We start from the raw sequence: 16,025 nt of genomic DNA, 5'->3' as shown, positions 1-16,025 counted from the left end.
ATTTTATGGTTCTCAGACTTGAATCCATCCAATACTACTTGTATTAAACAATCCGAAAGGTAATTACTAATCCAATGAAGCAGGGATTCATGAAAACCGAAAGCACGCATTTTCGATAAGAGAGCGTGATGCCAAACCCTATCAAATGTTTTTGAAATATTAAGTGCAATAATCCTACTTTCTCCAAAGCGATGTAAAGATTTGCTCCACTGTTCGGTGAGATGAACCATGAGATCACCAGTGGATCTATTGCTGCAAAAGCCGTATTGCCGGTAATTGAGAAGCTTTCGATCTTTAAGATTTTTTTTTGACCTGATACTTAATAAGTGTTTAAATGACGTAAGTGCAATCGGTCGGTAATTAGAGGGTGAGGAAGATTCGCCTTTTTTGGTGATGGGCTGGACAAATCCAGTTTTCCATCCTCTCGGAACGAGACCTGAGAAGTAGGACAGATGACAAAGCTTAACAGCGGGGATACTATCCGGACCAGCGGATTTATGTGTGTTTAGATCTCTTAGGACTCTTGCCACAGTACGAGTGCGAAAAAAGATGGGTCCCATAGAATCACTAACTCGCTCAAGTACAGGCGGAGTCATAACACTCTCTGGCAGCGTAGAATTGGCGACGAACTGCCTAGCAAAGATATTAGCTTTCTCTAAGGAGCTTGCTAAAGGAGTGTCATTGACAACGAGCGTAGGAACCGATGAAGAGTAAGAATTCCTCATGTTTTTTACAAATGACCAACAAATTTGACTGCCTTTGGGACATTGCAGTATTTTTTGCCGTAATTTTTGGTCATGTAAAAATTTGATCCGTCGAATATGGGCGTTGCAGGCCTTCCTGACTTGTTTGAACTTTTACCGGCTTTTCTCAGTACGGTTGGCTTTATAGCAATGGAAACTTACCTCTTTGGCCCTAATAACCTCTTTACAGCTCTTTCCTTGGATCTGATACTTTAACCCTATTCGGTATAAAAGTTTTCATTCCTAGAAGAATTAAACTTGTGATCATATCAGCGAAGGCGTCAACGTAACTATCGAGGAAGCATAGTGACCAGTTAAAGATCCTGAAGTAATTATTGAGACCTTCCCAGTTGGCTTTCTCGTATTTCCAAACGGTTCTCTTAGGAGCTCTTTCTTTAACTAAACAGTTTTGACACGAGAAATTTGCTGATATAACACAATGGTCAGATGTGCCTAGAGGAAATAGAACGTTAACAGTGTACTTATCAGGGTCAGAGGTAAGAAACAAGTCAAAAGTGTTTTCTGCTCAACCTTCAACGTCCGATATTCGGATGGGCTCGTTGATCAGCTGAGTTAGGTGGTTCAACTCAGCGAAGATTTCTGCACACACTCCATCGGGTGCTGTCTGGCCTGAATGTTGAAGCCATGAAGAATTGTGTACATTGAGTTTGTTTATTAGTTTGTCACATATTTCATCTTCGATACTAACTTAATTTTTTAAAAGTCGTCTATGATTTTAAAATTCGTGAATTACATTGTACTCATTTTGCACCCGAAGTGAAGAAAAAACTAGGACAAGCTGGAAAAGTGATATTTGAAATTGGAAAAACCTTAAACTGTTCAAAGAAAAAAGTATTTGAAACTTTACATTCACGCCTAAAGAAGAAACAAGAGGTAAAAAAGATACATCTTCGCGTTTTTATACACGTTGGAATAAACCAATTCTTTCTTTAAGACAACTCAAAAACGGACCAGTAATAGCTAAAACAATAAGAAACTAACTTATAGAAGCAAGTCTTCCTGGTAGAAGTCTACGAAAAGTGCCATTATTAAAACAAGATAATCATTATACAAAGACTTCCCTTCACAAAGAAACACTTACACCGGGCCGAAGATCAATTTGTTTACTTCTGATCGAAAAATGTATGTGGGAAGGCCAAAAACCAAGAAGTTTAACTCAAAATACAAAAAGAAGACAGTGAACTACGAGGGCGGAAATATAATGATTTGAGGGGACTTTTCAGCATTTGGTGTAGGTCCAATATTTTGAATTCAGTTATGCTACCATTAACAGAAGAGGAGGTGCCAAACAAATGGGTGTTCTTGCAGAATAATGAGCCGAAGCACATCTCCAAATTGGCTAACAAATATTCACAACAAAGCAAAATCAATGTTATGGAATATCCTCTTAATCCCTCGGCCTAAACCCAATTAAGACATCCTAAAGCGAAGGATCGGAAATTGTAAAACCAAGAAGAAAGACGAGTTGTTTTCGAAAATTCAAAGGGAATTGGACTCCATACCCGTAGAGGCATTTGTCAAATTGGTGAATTAGATGGGGTGAACAGTGGAGGCAGTTATTAATAATAAGAGTGCCACTACAAAATACTTAATTTGAAATATTTTGTTTCATTTAAGCAATATATTCAGCCTTAATGTGAGTTTCGCCCGGAACATCATTCACGTGAAATATTTTTGTTCGCCCGGAATTTCACTTCGAATCAGAACTGACAGTTCGAAAATTTGTCGTGTTCAGCAAACTTAGTTCGAAATAAATTTCCTCATCTGTTTGAAGCAAGAATTGTTGCAGGTACGACTTTAATAGCATCAGAAAGTGAATATGTTATAACGTCAGCATTCTGTTGGTTATGTTGTTCATTATTTTCAAATTCGTCCAAAAAATCTCCAATTTGAATTTCATTATCATATTTTCGAAACTTCTCTTTTCTAATTTTTGTTTAGGGTAGATTTAACCCAAACGATTTTGAAGAAACAAACAAGCTGGAAGATGGCTTCTTCAGCAGGAGAGAATTTTAGTGTCCTATTTAGTCGACCTCCTGTTACTCTTTCCATAATTTTGTTTGTAGAAGCCCTATTCCTCACGTAGTGTTTTTGGTCGGACCAAGTCTAATTAAAATGTTTTTTTTTTTGTTCAGTCTTCAGCAATGTGAATTAAATTGAACCCTTCATTCGAACTCAGTCTTGATTGGAGGCCCTGCGCTATTAAGCTCAAATGTAATCTGCTTTCTTTGACAAAACCTCTTGCGATTTTAGGATTTTCCTGCATCTTGTAAAGGAGCATATCGCTTTGCTTTGCATTTATTGATTTGGTCCATACATATAGATACAAACAATAAAGTTATTTTGTTTTTTGCAACTTTAATTAATAAAGGGTGGCCCAAAATTAACGCAAGATTTGAATTAAATAGAAAACCCCGTTTTTAGTCTTTTGATAGTTATATTTTTATTGACTCGTAAAGTACATAGGATAGGGTCATGTATGGAATAACACATCGGACAAATGGCCTCCACGGCTTTGCATGCACATGCGCACTCTTTTGTTGAAATTTTCCATGACCATTCTGCATAAATGTGGCTGAATTACGTTGATGCAGCGTGTGGTTGTGGGCTTGTTGACATAGACTTGTGATTTCAAATAACCCCATAAAAAGAAGTCTAATGGTGTTAAATCACAAGATCTAGGAGGCCAATTTTGATCACCGAAACGAGAGAGTACACGACGTGGAAATGTCTCATGCAGTAATTGAATTGTTTCACGGGCTGTAGGACATGTGGCACCGTCTTGTTGAAACCACATATTGGACACATCAATATCATCCAATTTTGGCAGAAAGAACTGTGTAATCATGTCGCGATATCGAGCACCAGTAACAGTCACTGCTTGGCCAGCATCATTTTCAAAAAAATATGGCCCAATTATGCCTCCAGCCCAAAATCCACACCATACAGTCACGCGTTGTGGATGCATTTGTTTTTTTCGACAATCACATGTGGGTTCTCCGAAACCTCTTTTTACAAATACCTTTTTATGCGTTAAAAAGAATGAACACGAAGCTTGTTTTTATTATTTTTTCCATCACTATTTTTCAGTTGAAAATTTTCTTTGAATACAATACCTGCCCTTTAGTTCTTAAGTCTTAAGAAAAACAAAAAAAAAACAAAAATTTTCCTCATTTCGATAAAATTCAAGGTTTTTAGCTTCTCTTAAAAATTCCTCCTAAAATCATCGATTCTAATTCTAATAAAAATACTAGAATATTTACACATCTCCGTGTGTGTGTTTGAAGATTTTCCTAATGCACTTAAGGAATGTGTTTTCATCTTCTTTATATCGTACCTCTTCCGTCCTCCTCCACAACTTCAACCAAAAAAAGCATAAGAAGAAGAAGAAGAAGAAAATATATGTATATGTAGGTTAGGTACCTATCTCGGCATGTTGGGAATTTGTGTTCCCAATCCTAGAGATTTGCTCATTGAATTATTTATGCTGAGTGTCTCTATGCTCGTGCACCCAACTGTTTTCTTTAGAAATCAATTTCTTTGATTCCCATGGATTGCATAGATGGACGGTAACAGCGGCGGCGTTAAGGATGGATCCATTCCACTTCTACCACCGAGCCAACTGAATCCACCGAACCGACCGAACCGACCGACCGAAGACCCAAAGGAACAGGAATAGATTGAACGCGTGCTTAGAAGACGATTTACCTATGGAATGATAAAATTCATCTTCATCTTCTTCGTCGTCGTCTTCCCTCTAGTCTCTAATGGAATGCATATTTAAATGTTCTTAGCTTTTTTCTGTGTCGTCCTCCATATTCTGGGATTGTGTCACACATGCTTGCTTCTCCTATTTTTATTTAATACTTTTTCTTCTTGTATTTATTTGTTTTTGTTTTGATGACTTTTATTGATGCTGTTTACTCTGCCGATGGCTGCCCCTGCCCACTCAAAAAAATAAAACAAACAAAAACAAATATAAATCAAAAATGTTACCCATGGGTGAGTAAGAAGTGCCAATGTCGAACGAAGCTGGTGCTTCTGCTGGTTCCGGTGCTGGAACTGGTACTGGTGCTGGTACCGGTCCCACTCCCAGTGCGCCGCGCCGCTTGTGCGGTTCAGTTACTACAATGCATCAAACTGATGGGTGGTTATTGCTTAGAGGGAGGTTAGTTGAAGGGCAACCTTCCCTTCCATTCTCTCTAAACCACCACCCTAAGCTACCCTTTTTATTTCGTCGAGGTTACAGGAAATACACACACTCGATTGGGTTTCTTTAAGTTTTAAGAGGATGAGCTTTTGTTAAAAATATAAAATAATACAAAAAAGAAACTAAAAACAAAACAAAATAAAATGTTTATGTACAGGAGGCAAATATGAAGCAACTTAAAAATAATCGTTTATATTGTATAATACCCTATACTTTATACCTTTGTGGTTTTGAAACTAGTAAAGTGAACTTTTCCTATGGGTTTAACCTTAGTTGTGTATATCTGAAGATTAAGCTGATAGTAATCTTTGAAGAAAATCTATTTTTACAAGGCTTTTAAGGTAAAAAAGATAAATATGCAGATTCATTGGTTTCATTATGATTTTTGTGGTCATTATAAAATTTGAATATTTCATAAGTTTAAAACATAAAACATGGTTTTATAAGTGGTTTAGAGCTCTTAAGGGTATTAAATGTTTTATTTAAATTTTTGTTTTTCATAATCTTCCAGCAAAATAATGATTTTGACCTTTTAATGTAAGCGGACCCTTAAGCCTAACTGTCATTGTCAAAACACTCAAAAAAATATTCATTTTAAAAGCGCCTTGGAAAATTTAATTTCAAATAAAAAAAAGAGGCTGGGATGCGACCCGCACTGATAACTTCCCATCCCGTCTGTCGCTTTGTCTTGCTTAAAAGTTTGTCTATTTGTACTCGTATCAATTTTTACCAAATTTGCGTACTGCTCGATTTTTATATAAAAATTACTGAATATCGAAAATAATATTTTCTGTGAAACAAAATAAGTTTGAAGCCAATATATTTAATTTTTAAAATGCTATTTGTGTCGAAAGTAAATTTTTACCAAGTTTTAGTATTGTTTCTTTTTTAGGTTTTTATTTTTTGTAAAAAAAACTGTCAATTCGATTTTTCGCAACATTTTTCAGAATTTTGAAAACAATATTTTTTATAAGATAAAATAAGTTTGAAGCCTAAATTTCAAGTTTTTGAAAAGATATTTGAATCGATATTCAACTTTTACCAACTTTGAATAATGTTTTTTTTTAGATTTTTATTTTTTATAAAAAAAACTGTCAATTCGATTTTTCTCAAAATTTTAGCAGATGTCAAAAACATTATTTTTTGTTGCACAAAATTGTTTTGGAGATGAAATCATATTTTAGTCGTAAAATTTTGGAGGTGACAAATTTTTTTTTTCTGTTTTTTTGATTTATAAAAAAACCGTAAGATATTTAGGGTTAACCAAAATGTTCACCTTTTTTCAAACTGCTATGGTAAAAAAACCACCCACGCAATTTTCTTGAGAGCCCTTTCTGCATCTTTCTGCCTTATTATCTGTATAACAAAATTTATTTGAAACCGATATCTCTTCTGGTTCTTGAGCTATGGACCACGAAAAAAACGTCCAAACGTACGGACCTACGAACGTACGTACACACGCACGCACAGACATCTTTCTAAAAATCTTTTATTTCGACTCTAGGGACCTTGAAACGTCGAGAAATGTCAAAATTTTCAATTTGACAAATTGGACCCATTACAATAACTTCCTATGGGAAGTTAATAAATCAATTTTTTCCTCAATGAAACTTAAACAAAAAATAAAAAGCTACGATTTTTCATTATCTTAGTTAAGAATAAATTGATTGACATCGGTATTATTTGACAATCTGGATGACTTGTGAGAGTATTCTTCTGGGAAAAAAATGACAGTTCTGGTTGTGTAGAGAAGAGATCACAAAAAAAAATATACTTAAACGTCAAACGTGATAATAGTTGTCATTTTTTCTATGCTAATTTTGTGAAGGGTTTTTTTCAACATTACCCGTATTTTGTTGAAAAATCTGTCAATAGTATAGTAGGATTTTACACGAATAACAAAAACAATATCCATTATATGAATACTTGCAATAAAAGTCAGAGTAGAATCTTACTAGGGATGGGTTTTTGACATTTATACGAGTTTCGAATGGATCATATGTGATTTCGTTTTCAAATGTTGGTACGATTGATATTGCATTTGTATCTCGATGGATGTGTTCGTTGAGTAGTTGTGCATTTGGAATCATGTGTTTTCCATTAGGAAAAAAAAATTAATCTATTACTGTTGATATTATTTAGTTTTGTTAATGAAAATGTCCTAACTGGGCTTAAAGATAATTAAGTTTGCTATGTTTCCACCAAAGGTTTATCTCAGTATAGATTAAATAAATCTTTTTTGTTTTTTTCACCGCACATAAAGATTTAAAAATGATTAAGTTTGACAGCACTTTCAAAAATGCAAACGGTGTTTCGATGTTTTTTATAAAGTGTAAGTGAGATAGTTTGATTTGTGTTAAACAATAGAGAACTGAGTTCAGCACCATATAAGAATATGGTACCTAATCCATGTGCACTTTTATTTTTAAATTTGATTAAAACAAAAACTATATTTTTTTGTATACAAACATGCAAATAAACAGACCATAATGTATTACCTGTAAAACCAACTCCTTCACAAATTTTGACTCGACTCCGATCCCCGACCAGAATTCGGTCTCAGGTAATTGTAAAGAAACAACAAACCACAAAGGCACTCCTACCTTACATATTCCTTGCAATTGGTCAAATTTAGTTTGATTCCTGTTCTAAAATCATGGATTGATGGATCCACATCACCTAGAGAGGCCACCATGGATGTGGACATTATATTTTATTAAAACCATTTTATCAAGCGTAGTGTTGCTATTAATGTTGTATTCAATAGGAAATTGCATCCACAAGACTTTCAAATTGAACCTGTGGTATGATAGGCCTATACACTACCCACGTTTTTACTACAATTAGAAACGCGCCCTAATTTTGGATGCATGGATACGTCAACAAATTTAACTATCGAATTTAGGACGAACCAATCTACATGGAACCAAAAACCGTCCAATGAACCCCAAAAAACCACTGCTTGGTGTGGATTTTGGTCTTGAGCTAACGGGGTCAGAGTCCCAAATTTCTTTTACAACCACGTTTTTTTTGCCTATATTGGAAGACAATGAAAAACAACAAAATCTGATTGCCAGACAGCTCAAACCGCATTTTTGTGCACACGTGATTCGACGCTCACAGGAAGGATATGATATGATCTAGCTACCAAGATCGTCTTATTTGACCCGTTATAAAGTAACCAATAGTCAAATTCAGTCTATTCTTTTTTTCTTTTCGGATGCAGTTACGCAGAAGAGATGACGCATATTTAAAAGATGTTTTAATTATACTCATGATGAAAGGCTCTGTATAACAATGTTTAGGTATGCGTTTCGACTTAGGGCTCCATCCATAAAAAAAACGAAGACTTAACTTGGGAAACTTCTTATAATGGGTCGATTAATAGTTTCATTAAAAAAATTATAATTTTTCTGTTTTTTTTTTCTTTGTAAAGTTCTTGGAAGATTTGTCATAATAAAAAGAACCACAAACAAACTCACTCGATTATTTTAACCCAAAGATATTTTTGTCGTCATTTGAAGAAGTTGCAAACCACTCAGATATCTTCAATTCATCCCATACAGCAGCTGAAGATGTCGCGAGAAAATTCAAATACAAAAGTAGGAACTTAAAATAAAGCTTGTCTGTTAATAGTGTCAAAAGCTGCTTTTAAGTCGACAAAAAATAAGTAGTTTTCTGTTTTTTTTTTTTCAAAATAATTTCTTTCGATACTTGTCAAGGCATAAATTTGATCAACAGTAGAAAAACCTTTACGCTTAATTTTTGTGTGTTTTCGATTCATCCACCTTTTAAAGTATCGCGGTGAAAACTTTTCGAAGGGAATTTAAAATGGAGATTTCTCTATAATTTTCGGCAAGATTTGGGTCTCCTTTTTGTAAATAACATTTATTACAGCTTTCGTAAAATTGGGGAGTACATAACTGTTCTCATATAGTGAGTTGTAAAAGTCGAGGATATATTCTTTTAATTCTCAACTACTCCAATTCAACAGGAACTCCATCAATACCAGACGCTTTATTGTTTTTTAATTGTTGCAAAGTAAAATCAAGTTCTATTGGTGTTATATAAGCATCGATTTCATCAACTTCAGTATTTGGAAGAGCGAAGCTAAAAGCGTGAAGATTCCCTTCGGACGACAATAGAGTTTTAAAATAAGCAGCTAGAGTTTCACCGTCAAGAGTTTTCTTCGTACTTCTTTTCCCATCGGTTACTTCGTTTATAATCTTCCAAAATTCTTTTGAACTGTTGCTATGAGACAATTTATTTGCTGGGTCCTTGTAGTAAAGAGCTCTTTAAGCATATTTGAAGATCTGAATAATTGTAGGTATTTGAACGATTGCATTCGAATTTTGTGACAATCCTTGTCATACCACTTAGTTTTAGGGATAAATGTTTTATATCTATCATTAAGCGGTGGCAAAGATGAGTAAATAACTAGCATTAAGCTTTTTTCCCTTTCATTCATTGTAGCATTCACGTGCCGATTAAGGTAATATAAATTTCGGCTTAATCGATGTTGATACTGTTCTATATTCCAGTCTTTCCACTTGTATTTTCGGTCAAAATCAGTTATTAATTGTGACTAGAATCGTTCGAAAGATTCTGTGACTAGTATTGGCATGTGAGCCGAGAAGCTAGCGGGAAGTACTGTAAAATTCTTAACTGCATCAAACCAATTTCCAGAAAGTGCTGCTAAATCTATTACAGACTCTCCTTGGCTACTATTGAAGTTTAACTCTCCATTTGCATCTCCTTTAGAAATCACATTTAAAACAAAAAGTCTAATATTTTCAAATCACTCCATAAGATTTTTACCGTTGCTGTTAGAAGTTTTAATATAATAAAATAAACAAATCAGTCTGAATTAATTTATTTTTATAACATTTATAAGCTCTAAATGTTTTATTGAGTAGGGGAAGATCCTTAGATCCATGTGGTGTCGCAATGAGAAAACTATTGTCCTAAGTGTGTTGGTTTTTCAATCAGAATTCTTTTTAACCTAACCTAAATTATATCACAACATTATCAAAAAACATGTTGTGTCTAGAAATATCTTTGAAAACTCTACAAAGAAAAGCTTTACAAATCAACGAATAAATAGATTTCATAACTTTAGGTAACTACTGTAGAAATCCTCCTGTAAAAATAGCTTTATCATTCGAATCATCTTCTGGAACTTCCTAAGTGCAATTTTAAGTTTCAGGGTCTCATAACCTACAACAGAGACTGTATAGAGTGAAATAATGTACCTTTAACCTGTCAGGCTTAATGATAGGGAGTGTAATGAACTTAAATCAAATAAACTTATGACCAGCGATGATGACGTCGAACAGGACATCAAACATATTTTTTCGAAAAAAGGACGATATCGACTGTCCTTCAGAGAAGAAGGAAAAACTTAACAAGGACATCTATCTACAAAACTCTTGTAGAATCGATGTTGATGATGATACAATTTCAGAATGACCTTCAAATCACGTTCCCATAATAATTTGAAGATATGTCTTTTGACGTCATTTTGATATATGTATTTTTTTAATTTAAAAACATGTAAAAAAATCAACTCAAAAAATCACAATTATGTAAAAAAAAGTCCCATTCATATTTTATTATCGTTACCCTAATTGCAAAACACAGTGTAAACTCGCTGTTGTGCAAGATGTTAAACATCAACTAGAATGATTCTGTGATTGCGTGCGTAGGATGCAGTAGGTGGACAGGAGCTTGAGCCAGAAGCACCACCAACAGAAGTAGCAGCAAACTGCACCCACCTCCGGTCTCCATCTCCCATCTCCAGTAGCCTTGTTCCAACTATCTACAACAACTAACCATACAAACAGGTATTAGACAAATGTCCATGACTGACGTGACGTTGACGTGCCTGAGAGATACCTACAGTTTTTTCTCTTGTATCGCATCATCACCAACAACTATCTACCCAACTATTGCGACGTCCAGACCAGACCAGGCCAGTGTCAGTCTCCGTCTCGGTGCCTCACAAAACAAACGCCAATCTCTATTCTATTTCTTTTATTTGTTTACCTATGGCCCGTGTTTTCTCACATTTTATACACAAATTCCTTAATCTCTATTTCGCAATAGACAAAGACCCGAAACAAGCAGAGAGGAAGAAACAAAAGTGGAGGAACACATGTTTGTTGTTTCGTAATTCGCAGCTTTGCTGCTTCCTAAAATTGTAACTTTGGAAAGTCAAAAACTCCAAGACACAATACCGAATCATGGGGAACCACAATTAACATTGGAATTTGGTCAGGTTCTTAAAGATTTGTTGACTTACCTTCGTGTTTTGCTGGCGGCACGACGACGCGGCTTGACTCGGCGGCCAATTTGCTGCTGGTCGGTCTCAAAGACAACGACGATGAAGAAGATGACGACGTTTTGGAAGAAGATGTTTGTTTTGATTTCCACTCAATGAAACTCAATGAAACGAAAAATTTAAAGAAAGAAAAACACAACCGAGAGCCCGGAGGCGTCGCGTCGTGGTCTTAGCGGAGACCCCCGTTTGGCCAGAGGAAGGCGATGCGTAGTGACCTCGGTGCCACAATAACAAACAAAATAAACAAAAATAAAAACTACACAAAATTGAATACCGTTTCCAGACGCTGCTGGTTGCTCGACTTCGGTTCCTCGAGACTTCTTCAACTTCTCGACCGACGATTACAGATTTTGCTTTACGCGACGACTTCTTGGGAATTCTGTGTATTTTTGAAAACACCTTTGACACTTGACTTCCGTGAAAAACGCAAATATGGTATTCTGCTATTTATCACTCTTTTGCTTTTGGTATTTATTTCTTTTCTTAACGCTTTGTATATTTCATTCACTTTTTGTTGGGATATCAAAATATATTAAATTTGCAAATCGATGAGGTTTTCTTTTTGCGAGATTGTTTTTCCTCACCAAAAACAAGCCCAAGAATCGAAGGATTTCTCAGGAAATTATATTCACGACGGTTTAGGGATCAAGAGAATTTATTATTTCTTGGAATTTACTTCAGTTCGAGACAAGATGAGAAAATCTATTGTCGAATGAATCGAAGGGCAAAACTTTACGCACTCTCGTATTTTTCCACACCAGACGAGACGACGGAACGAAGCAAAGCAACGAAGACGACGACGTTTTGAGATTTTTTGATTGTCAACTCGAACAACAACGAAATAACAGATACAATTTTTTTTTTAATTTAACGAAAAGTTGAAGTGAAATGTCAGATTTTTCGGAGTAAAATAAAAAACATGGCGGATTGTTATGGGGTTGGTGACACTAGGATTTGAATTTGTGTGGTGGTGAGTTTTTTCTGCAGGTGTGGTGAGATTATGGCTTGTAAGCATTTGGATATTGAAATTTTGAATGTTGCATATTTTTAGGATTTAAAAGTAAAAATAGAAGAGTTTCAATTTAATGAGATTTTTTGGAGAAAAATCATTGTCAAATTAAGGCAATTTCAGCTTGATGACAGCAACGACTAGACCAATTCACACATTGGTGATTATTTGTCCTCGACAACTTCATAAAATTCATCGTAAAAGATTAGGAAAGGTTTGGGGGCACTTGAGTAGATCTTAAATTCTGTGTGATACCAAAGAAAAGTCGACAGGTGTTAATGGCTAAAACACAAACACGCTTCAGCTTCGGCTTCGCCTGACATTTCAGAGTTCAGGCATAGGAATTCAATGCATGCTATCACAATGCATACTTTGACCTCACGTTTTGTTTGACAATCGTAAGAAAAATAACGTAATGTGACTCCAAATAAAAGCTCTAGTTCAAATTTGCTTTGTCTGACAGCTCCACAACTTTTAAAAAAGTCAACAAACAAAATACGTTTGCTTTTGGAGGGATTACCATTTGTTATTATAGAAATGTCATTCAAAGCAACCTTGACGCAGTTATGATTCCCTTTTCTAGAAATAACACAATCAAGAAACTTATGTAACAAAATTCACATAATTTCGTTGTACCAAATTTCAATTTATTCTTAGTTGTCAAATGTCAAAAGATGACAGCTTCGAAGGTGACAGTTTTTCAAAGAGTGATTTATTCAAAATAAAATCAGTGATAGGGTTTAGAATAGGTGTAAATGCGTGTAAAATGTTAAAAATAACGTAAAAACTTCTTAGGTTTTAATAATTTGATAAGGAAATAGAAAATTCTGTTAAAAAATGACATATTTTTAATTTTTATAATGTAAGCTTTGAGAAGACTTGACTTAAGAAGAGTTGCCATGCCTAGAGACTGATAAATAAAATGTTTTTGCTGATTTTTTTTTAAGAGATACCATAAAATAAATTGAGATTATAGAAACTTGATTTTATTGCTTGCAATATATTTTTCAAAGCAATTTTTATTTCTAAATGACTGCTGTGGGGAGTTTGTGTGTCGATGTCCATGTACGAATTAGTAACTCCTATAATGTTCTTGTTTTTTAAAGTATATTGATTGGTGGCCAGATATGCAAAAATCCTAAGAGAAGTTATATCAAAACTTAGAGGCCTTCTATTGAAAATTGTCTCCTTTATGAGTCGTCAGGCTAACTTAACAAAAATAGAGTATTGGAGTAAACGCGTTTGATATTTCTACAGGTAGAAATTGATGTGTAATTTCGATATGCCTTGAGTACTATAATTCGAAAACTGTGTATTTAAACTAATAGAGCTCGGGAATAACAATCACAGGCGTTCTGAACAAACAAAATTTAAGAAAATGTATTCATAATTTGAAAAACGTCCACCAATTTCTTGAAGTTTTTTACATTTTAAAATTTTAAATTCAACATAAAAGAATCTTTCATTTGTTAGTTTTTGAATTGATTTTTTGGATAGCCCATTATCTGTCATATTTTGAAATTTGCCAAGTCCAAATGACTCCATTACTAAAAACGAAAGGTACACGAAATAGTTCAAAATGGGGAAAATTTGCAGTCACAAAAAGTTTCCTGACAGTGTTATTTCTCGAAGATCGCAATTGGCCATGTGATCTAAAAGCTTAAGACTTTATTGGGCGACGTCTATGAAAGGTCTATGAAAATACTTCACAATCTATTAAACGTCATAAATTCTTGAAGTGTGAATTGTTTATGAAAAATATGGTGCCACGATTGTAGCCGTTATGGTCATGTGGCTGATTTCTTTTTAATAAAATAAACGTTAATTCATTACTATTCTAAAAAACCTGTTCTTTTTAAATGTCATGATAAAAACCTTTTTTTGGAAACTCCAATTGAAAAAAATGCCCTATTTCTAATTACAGTTTCTTAGATTCATTCCAAATAAGTTGAAACCCTAAATGGGTTTCCAGCAACTTAAAGTTTGTTCACGAGCAGGGGGTACAAAATGAAGGGAGTATAAGGAAAATGTAGACAATGTTTTTGTTGTATTCACTTAGGCCTGACTCCCACAAGAGAATTTATATTGGCTTACTTAAGAACATTTTGGTTTTACACCCTCAAAACTTAAAACAACCGCTAACAACTTTAAGTTGCAAACAACTTAATTGGTCATTAATTTTGTGCCAGACCGGAATTTGAAAACAAAACTCTTACTTGAAGAATCTATTCATGATGATAACAGAATGTGATTTGGAGGCTTTTTGACATTGTTTATCATTGCAGAAATTTCAAAATTAAAATTTGATTCTGAAACTCAGAACCACAGTTATGCAGATTCCAATTCTCTAGCAAGCAGTGTCCTCTTGCGAAAGGGAAATAAACATCTATTCCATTGTTCACCAATCTTATGTACTCTATTTGAACAGTTGTCAAATTTGGAAGTGTCAGAAATTAGAGATTTAGGTTGGGAAGGAACTCAACTTGCCTTACCCAATCCAAAACTAACTGGGAAAGAAGCTTGAGCTTGAAAATCTGGTCAATTCTGAAATCAAGCATCACCCTTAGTTAGTGAATTCTTTGACATTAAGCGCAAAATTTCATGAACTTAACTACAATTACAAAATGGTGAAATATCCTTTGTAATTCCATTGGAGAGCAAATATTGTAATAAAAGTAATTTCCCTCTTGAGGAGATGTTCATTGGTTCAAAAAATGTTTAACTATTTAGTCTCGAAATAATTTTTTTTTTAAATAAATACATTGCTTCAAATAAATCAACAAAAAAAACATAAACGATGCTTTTTGACGCTATTTAAATTTATTGAGTTTACCAACTTATTTTTCAATTTAGTGTATGATTACCAAACCTTTAACCTCTACCTTCAATATTCAATTTTAATATTTTTAGTATTCCATAAAACTTTCGAAATATCTCTATTAATTGTTCGATTTCAACTCTCTTTCAAAAATCTCAAAGAAAAACTGAACTATTAAATGGTCTTCAACGGACAAAATGGCAAAATGGTTTTGAAGAAATTTTTCATTTAAAATTAAGACTATTTTAGTTTTAATTTTTGAAATATATTGAACTATGTTGAAAACGTGTATTTTTAAAATTTAATCAAACAGCTCGAGTTCGAGGTTCGGATTCGAAATCAAAACCAAAAATAATGAAAGCATTGAATTTCAGGATTCTCAAAACTTTACATAGGCGCACAGTTATAGCTATCATTGAAATCGAGCCGGAATTTTTTTTAGATTGATATTCGACGGTGTTTCCCTCTGATTATAATAAAAATTATGTACTGATTGATCGGAAATCACAAAGAATTTTTTGAGGAAAAAATTTCTCTAAAAATGTATGTTTCAATTTTTCATACAGACATTAATTTACCTGAACAGCTGATACTTTATTGGTCCAAAGCAAAACGAATCATTGCTCTTATTTGTGTTCCAATTTTACACAATTCAAATGACGTCGTTTTTTATTCCCCATTGTACAATGCTGTTTAGGTCGGAATTTAATGAGCTTATCATATTTTATAGTTGCACTTCCATATCCGAAGAATGTGAGTCTTAAAACGAAAAGTTAAAAGTACTATCGTCAACAAAACAATGTATTGGATTAGAAGTCGTAGACAGGAGATCATTAGCAAAAATATGAAAGAGTGATGAAGATAGAACCAGAGCACTTACTTAC

General features: G+C 34.1%; 1 protein-coding gene across 2 annotated transcripts in view; it reads right to left on the bottom strand.

Annotated features, from left to right (window-relative positions):
- Positions 1 to 12,134, bottom strand: part of LOC129947255 (bifunctional heparan sulfate N-deacetylase/N-sulfotransferase) — a 339,584-nt gene extending 327,450 nt beyond the window's left edge. For both annotated transcript variants that reach the window (XM_056057757.1, XM_056057756.1), the window contains exon 1: positions 11,276 to 12,134. The gene's annotated coding sequence lies outside the window, so the exon portion shown is untranslated. The remainder of the gene's footprint in view (positions 1 to 11,275) is intronic.
- Between the last annotated feature and the right edge of the window lie 3,891 nt (positions 12,135 to 16,025).

Source organism: Eupeodes corollae, chromosome 2 (assembly GCF_945859685.1).
Source record: "Eupeodes corollae chromosome 2, idEupCoro1.1, whole genome shotgun sequence".
NCBI classification, from domain to species: Eukaryota; Metazoa; Arthropoda; class Insecta; order Diptera; family Syrphidae; genus Eupeodes; species Eupeodes corollae.
Note: the sequence above shows the minus strand (reverse complement) of the source record. Positions and strands in the feature narration are given on the sequence as shown.